The 7,910-nt window shown below is 47.2% G+C and overlaps 1 protein-coding gene across 2 annotated transcripts in view; it reads right to left on the bottom strand.

Moving 5' to 3' along the window:
• Window positions 1-3,980: 3,980 nt before the first annotated feature.
• PSPC1 (paraspeckle component 1) overlaps window positions 3,981-7,910 on the bottom strand; it is a 58,364-nt gene continuing 54,434 nt past the window's right edge. Inside the window, exons 8-9 of one of the 2 annotated variants that reach the window (XR_010612463.1) lie at window positions 4,335-4,509; window positions 3,981-4,151 (exon numbers count right to left, since the gene is read on the bottom strand). The gene's annotated coding sequence lies outside the window, so the exon portion shown is untranslated. Of the gene's footprint in view, window positions 4,510-7,910 lie in introns of both variants that reach the window. The other variant, XR_010612462.1, reaches the window with a different exon arrangement.

Raw genomic sequence — 7,910 nt, 5'->3', positions numbered from 1 at the left:
GCATTGAGCTATAGAAAGCCAGAACAGCAGCACAACCTACCACTATCTGTGTTGTTCTGGTTTAGAACAGTTGAGTGGCTTTTGTGGTGATGGGATGGGACCAACTCTGGGGTTTAAACAGAGTTGGTACCTCCACCTCTGAAATACCTGATACTTCATTTTGTGCAGCGTGAAAAGCACGGGCTGAGGCTTGGGGCTGACCCTGCCACCACTTGGGACGCCTCATGGCTCTGGGTCTTTTTATTTGCTGCGTGTATCCCTGGACAATGAACATGGAAAGGGGACATGTGTGAGTGTTCCATATGTATGGCTTCCCCTTCCACAGTCATTCAGTCACTCCTTGGTGTACACATCACACATTTGCCAACTCCCCTTACCACTGTGGTAAATGTTGGATCTGTTCAAGGCAGAGACAAAAGGTTTAAGAGCCAATGTCCATGTTACGTAGATGCTGTTTAGGTCCGATCTGGACATACAGTGCTACGGGAATTGTTTTTCTGTGAACAGCAGGAAGAAGACCCCTAAACCCAACAAACATCACCTTCCCGTCCCCAGACTGGCTCCTTGTATCCTTCCCCCCTGAAACAAAAGGGGTGACCAGGAACTCCCAACGGTTCCACATTGTGGGGAAACCAATTAACTGCAGCAAGACAGTACTGACTGCACAGGTTTTATTACTGGTGTGATACAACACTGGGATACACCAATAATTATACACTATTTCCTCATTACTGTGCACTGCTAAGGTGAGCCTGGCTCCATCTTCTCTACCCTCTTCCATTCATTACACAGCTGATGCAAGATGGTCTCCTGGCCTGAGCCCCTGTTTTCCAGGTAACAAACCCCACAGCTCCTGGGCTTTAACCTCCTCATAATCATGGTGACCTCCACTGGACTGTTCCCACATATGTCTGGTGTTCAGGAAGCCCAGAACTGGTCACAGCACTCAGCTGCAGTCCCAGAGCACTGAACAGAGAGGAAAGCTTGTTTGCCCAAGCTGCACCACAGCACTGGTTAATGCAGTGCTCTCTGCAGGACCTTACATCTGCCTTTCTGAACTTGGCAAGGTTCCTGTCAGGCCCTGGGTCTGTGTTCACTGCCTGTTGATTGCAGGAAGTAGAAAATAAACATCCTGTTAGTCACTGTTTAATTTGAATCAGTTTTATAATTGATAAAAAAACCCTGACAAAACCCTGTATGTTACAGTGCAATGTTAAACTTTCACTGTATCAAAATTCATTTTTCATTATTCATTTAATTGATGGGTTTGGGTTTTCATCTTTTTATTGGACCACATTAAGGCAGCAGGCATTTTTATCATGACTTTCACTTCAGCTGCATGGACAATGCAACCTCAGTGCAGCCCTCACCTCCCCATCAGTTAACATTGCATTACAGTCCCTTCCAGCTGTTGCTGGCTCAGGTAACAAATACTTCCTATGCTCTTTTAACTGTACTGCAACCCAAACACAATCCACATTCTTAGCTAGAACCACTACTTTCCTTTCTTTTGACACATTTTAGTGCTTTAAACAAGAAATCTTTTAATGTATCATTTACTCTTGATTCTTCTTGTAGCACATACAAACTTTAACCCTTTTATCAACACCATTTCATAGAATCATAGAATAGTTAGGGTTGGGAAGGACCTCAAGATCATCTAGTTCCAACCCCCCTGCTATGGACAGGGACACCTCACACTAAACCATCCCACACAAGGCTTCATCCAGCCTGGCCTTGAACACCGCCAGGGATGGAGCACTCACAACCTCCCTGGGCAACCCATTCCAGTGCCTCACCACCCTCACAGGAAAGAATTTCCTCCTTATATCCAATCTAAACTTCCCCTGTTTAAGTTTTAACCCGTTACCCCTTGTCCCGTCACAACATTCCCTGACGAAGAGTCCCTCTCCAGCATCCTTATAGGCCCCCTTCAGATGCTGGAAGGCTGCTATTAGGTCCCCACACAGCCTTCTCTTCTGCAGGCTGAACAGCCCCAACTTCCTCAGCCTGTCTTCATACGGGAGGTGCTCCAGTCCCCTGATCATCCTCGTGGCCCTCCTCTGCACTTGTTCCAGCAGTTCCATGTCCTTTTTATGTTGAGGACACCAGAACTGGACACAATACTCCAGGTGAGGTCTCACAAGAGCAGAGTAGAGGGGCAGGATCACCTCCTTCGACCTGCTGGTCACGCTCCTTTTGATGCAGCCCAGGATACGGTTGGCTTTCTGGGCTGCGAGTGCACACTGAAGCCAGCTCATGTTCATTTTCTCATTGACCAACACCCCCAAGTCCTTCTCTGCAGGGCTGCTCTGAATCTCTTCTTTGCCCAGTCTGTAGCTATGCCTGGGATTGCTCCGACCCAGGTGTAGGACCTTGCACTTGTCATGGTTGAACTTCGTAAGGTTGGCATCAGCCCACCTCACAAGCGTGTCAAGGTCCCTCTGGATGGCATTCCTCCCCTCCAGCATATCAACCAGACCACTCAGCTTGGTGTCATCTGCAAACTTGCTGAGGGCGCACACAATCCCACTGTCCATGTCAGCAACGAAGATGTTAAACAAGACCAGTCCCAACACCGATCCCTGAGGGACACCACTCGTTACCGGTCTCCAGCCGGACATCGAGCCATTGACCACAACTCTTCATGTGCAGCCATCCAGCCAGTTCTTTATCCACCGAGTGGTCCATCCATCAAATTGATGTCTCTCCAATTTAGAGAGAAGGATGTGGTGTGGGACAGTATCAAACGCTTTGCACAAGTCCAGGTAGATGACATCAACTGCTTTACCCTTGTCCATCAATTCTGTAGCCCCATCATAGAAGGCCACCAAATTGGTCAGGCAGGATTTCCCCTTAGTGAAGCCATGCTGGCTGTCACCAACCACCTTGTTGTTTTTCATGTGCCTTAGCATGCCATCCAGGAGAATGTGCTCCAAGATTTTAGCCAGGCACAGAGGTGAGACTGACTGGTCTGTAATTCCCCGGGTCTTCCATTTTCCCCTTCTTGAAAATGGGGGTTATATTTCCCTTTTTCCAGTCATCGGGAACTTCACCTGACTGCCATGATTTTTCAAATATGATGGCCAGTGGCTTAGCAACTTCATTCGCCAGCTCCTTTAGGACCCGCGGATGGATTCCATCAGGTCCCATGGACTTGTGCACGTTCAGATTTTGAAGATGGTCCCGAACCAGATCCTCTCCTACAGTGGTCCCAAGGTCTTTGTTCTCACAGTCCCTGCATCTACTTTCTAAGACCTGGGTGATGCAGTCAGAGCCTTTGCCAGTGAAGACCGAGACGAAGAAGTCATTCAGAACCTCAGCCTTCTCCAAATCCTGTGTAGCCAGTTCTCCCAAGAGCTTCCTCAGGGGGCCTGTGTTGTCCCTAGTCTGTTTTTTGTTTGCTACGTACCTGTAGAATCCCTTCCTATTATCCTTAACATCCCTGGCTAGGTTTAATTCTAACTGGGCCTTTAGCCTTCCTAACCTGGTCCCTAGCTTCCCGGACCACATTCCTGTACTCTACCCAGGCCGCCTTTCCTTGCTTCCATTTTTTATAAGCCTCTTTTTTCCTTTGAATTTTCCCCAGCAGCTCCTTATCCATCCAAGGAGGTCTCCTGGCCCTCCTGCTGCACTTCCTTCTAGTTGGGATGCAGCACTCCTGAGCTTGTAGCAGGTGATCCTTGAATATCAACCAACAGTCTTGGGCCCCCCTGCCCTCCAGGGCTATATCCCATGGAACATTACCAAGCAGGCTCCTGAAGAATCCAAAGTCTGCTCTTTTGAAGTCCAGGGCAGTGAGCTTACTACACGCTCTTCTCACTCTCCTGGGGATCTCAAATTCGACCATCTCGTGATCGCTGCATCCAAGGCTGCCCTGGAGTACCACATTCTCAACAAGCCCTTCCCTGTTGGTGAGCACAAGGTCAAGCATGGCACCTCTCCTTGTCGGCTTCTCTGTTACTTGCAGAAGGAAGTTGTCTTCCGCACAATCGAGGAACCTCCTGGATTGCTTGTGCCGTGCAGTGCCATCGTTCCAAGAGATGTCAGGGTGGTTGAAGTCCCCCATGAGAACAAGGGCCTGCGAGCGTGAGGCTTTTCTTATCTGTCTGTAGAGTGCTTCATCCACAGGTTCTCCTTGATCAGGCGGCCTGTAACAGATTCCCCAGCACTAGTATTTCTGGAAAGACAGTCTGCTTCTGGTACAGTCTAGCCAGAAAGGGAGTCATGACTTCAGGAACACACCAAAGGTGGCAAACATCAGCTTTACTTGTAAAAGCTTGACTGCACTGTGGAGACTTCCACCTCTGTGGGGGGACAGCAACATCACATACCTGGAACTTGTTGCCTCATCCAGGAACAAGCATCTTAAATCCTGCAGGCACATGCCCTTTGCAGGTTCTTCTGATGTGTCTTTCCTAGTCCCAGGTGTAGATGGGGCACATTCCACATGAGTCCTCCCATCCTTTCAAACTGTGCCACTGCCCAGGCCTTACAGGGCAGACTCATCTACAAGCAAAAAGAATACAGCTTGAGTGACATCTATCAATTTGTCCCACTCCACTGTTCAGCTAGGTGCTATATATTTAATGATAACAGTGCTATCCTGGTGTCCAAGAGCAAAGAGAGCAACAGGGTCGGGGAGAACCACATGTAAAACACAAAAATGCTACAAAGAAACTGATAAACAAGCACAAAGGAAATCGATTTCATCACAACCACTGCTAGGTGCTCTATTGAACAACAATATTCTCACCCCTGATGGTCCCTGTAAGTCCTAACCTGAAGAGCAGCATTTTGCACCACTTTGGCACAGCAGAAAGCCTCAGTTCAGAGCATGTATCACCACCAGCCATACTCACTGAAGCAAAGAACAACTTCCAGGGAACAGCTGCGCTTCAGGCTATGGAATTACAGGAGACAATGAAGTGAGAACTTCCTTGAACGCATACTTTAGAGGACAGCAAACCACACAACTCAAAAAGCGAACTACAGAGCAATGCAGTAGCAAATACTGCAGAGTAAAGAGCTGGGAAATGCTAACACCTTCCCAGACAGACCTTCCAAGAGGTTACTGGACTTCTCCAGCACTGTGCAGCAGCCCAACAGCACAGTCTGGCTTCACCATGAAGGAGGTCGGAGCCCAGCACATTTTCTGTAGAACGTAACTGGATGCTGATGGATTTCAGAGCTGGAGAGAGAACACAGCAGCACACCAAGGCTCCACGAATCCTGCCCAGCAACAAGCTAAGGAAGATCAGACTAAGCAGGTGTGAGTTCATGTGCCTGGTTTGCCTCACTCTCCCCATGTTCTGCAGCTTGTTCACTGTTTGCCAAAAAAAATCAATGCAATCCACTCACATTTTTAATCTGATCTTCCCTCAGTTCTTAAAGCAATGTAATGAGGCCATCAGGCTCTGTCAGCCAGGTTCACACTGCAATCTGAAGCGCACACACACACACAAAGGGATAACGGGGAAGGAGAAAGAAAGGATTTTATCACTCCACAGAGACAAGGAGTCGTTATTTAGCCAGTCAAAGGAACACTTGTATGTCCAGGGAGCCTTGGCCATCCGCTCTTCCTTCACAGGAAGGAAATTAAGTTGGGGACAGAAAAATTCTAAGGTGCCTGGGAAACCTGCCAAGCACCGGGGCTCCCACACGGCTCCTGCGCTGGGGCAGTCTGAGACATAAAGACAAGCAAGGCTGAATTCCCAACAGCTTCATGGTTGAGACAAAACATCAGCAGGACAGAACAACCTCTTCTGAGTCAGAAAATACTAATCGAGTGTTTTTTCTGTTATTACTACTTTCCTGATAATGAGTCTTAACTGTATTAAATGCAAAATGAGAGACCTTGTCATTTCTAGATTCTGTGAGTAAATCCTTGTTGCTTATCTCTGTAGCCTGGTGTATATTACACATTATTGGGGGATAACTTTTATGTTGTATATTACTGGGGGATAATTTTTATATTAATTGTGATTTCACTACAAATAGAAAACAACAGGTATCTCCTTAGTTAAGGGCAAGACAAAACCACAATACAATTCGTGCATCAGTTTTCCCACCTCCTCAGCCCTCCCCAGTATCAAACAGGTAACAGGGTCCGAATTAGGGAACACTTAAAACTGATCACAGGTCACAAGCTAGGCCAAGGGAGAGGTGCAGCAGCAGCGCTGAGGGAGCCGACTGCTGGCACTGCCAAAGGCCACAGCAACTGAGGCAAGGCGGAAAACTGATGTCGCTGCTACCCAGTGGGGTACCCATGGAACTGCAGGCCCTGTGAAGGTGATGGATCGACTACTGGAAACCATTTCCACACCAAGAAAGAAAAGAAGGTAACTGGGAGCAGTCACCATGGATTTACAAAGGAAAGGGGTCATTTGCAAACCCTAAAGAATACTAACCTGACAGCCTCTGTGATGAGGTGACCAGAAATCAGGAGAATAAAACTCCTTAATGCCAATGTAGCATTATTGCAGCACTGGGTGCTAGGTGGGATTTCCCCAAATCAAGCACACCCCATGCCAATTTCATCGTTACCTTTATACACAAAAATTACAAGGTAGTACACTCCCAGTTACAATGATAGGTTAGTGATTTGCACATAACCAGTATCTGCTGTGTCGTTTCGACATTATTATGTCTTCTGTTGTTATGTTTGCATGGAGGAAGGGCCTTCACCTGGACAAGGGTCTTTTGTGGGTGTGGTTTTTAGTATTATAATAAGAGTATAATGAGGATAGTTCATCTATAGGACACCCTAATCTTATTTTGTTGCCAGGATGGCTGGCTAGATATCTACCTTGCCAGGTTGTCAAATAACTCATCCTATATACAATAGACCCTAGGTGCTTTGGTTGCAGTCTAGGGAGTAAGGACTAAGACTAACATGTTACAGAGAACACAGACCTCAAGCAACACAGTCAGATTTCAAGCAGCACAGCAACCTATGCTAACAAAAAGGCTAACTTCTTAAATAAAGATGTTCCCATAGTGTTTCACAAGCAAACACGTAATACATACAGATTCAGTAAAACTTAAGATAACCTGCAACATGAGGAGACCAGTGCATATTGTCTATGTTGACTTCAGGATGGTTTTTGACACTGACACAGTATTTTCATTGACTAGCAGATAAAGTACAGGCCCAGTAAGTGGACAATGAGGTAGGACTGAAGACTGAACAGCCAGGCCCAGAACATTGTGATCAAAGACATGAAGTGCAGTTGGAGGCCAGTAAATAGTAGAGTACCCCAGGAATCAGTAGAGGCCAGTCCTTTTCAACATCTTCATTTAGGACCTAGACCATGGGACAGTGTACCCTCAGCAACTTTGCAGACAACAGCAAACTGGGAGGAGTGGCTGATGTGCTAGAGAGCCATGTCACCATCCACGGGACCTGGAGATACGGGCCAACAGAACCTCATAAAGTTCATCAAAAGGAAACACCAAATCCTGCACCTGGGGAGGAACATCCCAAGGCACTGGGACAGGTTAGGGCCAACTGGCTGGAAAGCAGTCTGACAGATAAGGACCTGGGTGGGGGTCCTGGTAAACACCAAGTCCAGGAACCACCATGAGCAAAGACTGTGACCTGGCCACAAAGAAGGCCCATAGCATCCTGTACTGCACACAGAAAGAGATGATTCTTCCCCTCTGTTCAGCACTGGTGAGACATCTGGAGTGTTGTGTGTTGGCCTGCCAGTACAACAGACGTGGACATAGTGGATTGAGTTCAGTGAATGGAAGACAACTGAGGAACTGGAACATCTTTCATGTTCTAAAAAGCCTCAAAGAGCTGCGACTGTTCAGCCTACAAAAGGAGGGTCAAAAGTCTTACAAACATGTATAAACTTCTAATTAGAGTGCATAAAGATGACAGAGTCTTCCCAGTGGTGCCCAGA

This window comes from Lathamus discolor, chromosome 4 (assembly GCF_037157495.1).
Source record: "Lathamus discolor isolate bLatDis1 chromosome 4, bLatDis1.hap1, whole genome shotgun sequence".
Taxonomy (NCBI): domain Eukaryota; kingdom Metazoa; phylum Chordata; class Aves; order Psittaciformes; family Psittacidae; genus Lathamus; species Lathamus discolor.
This window is presented reverse-complemented; position numbering and strand designations above follow the sequence as displayed.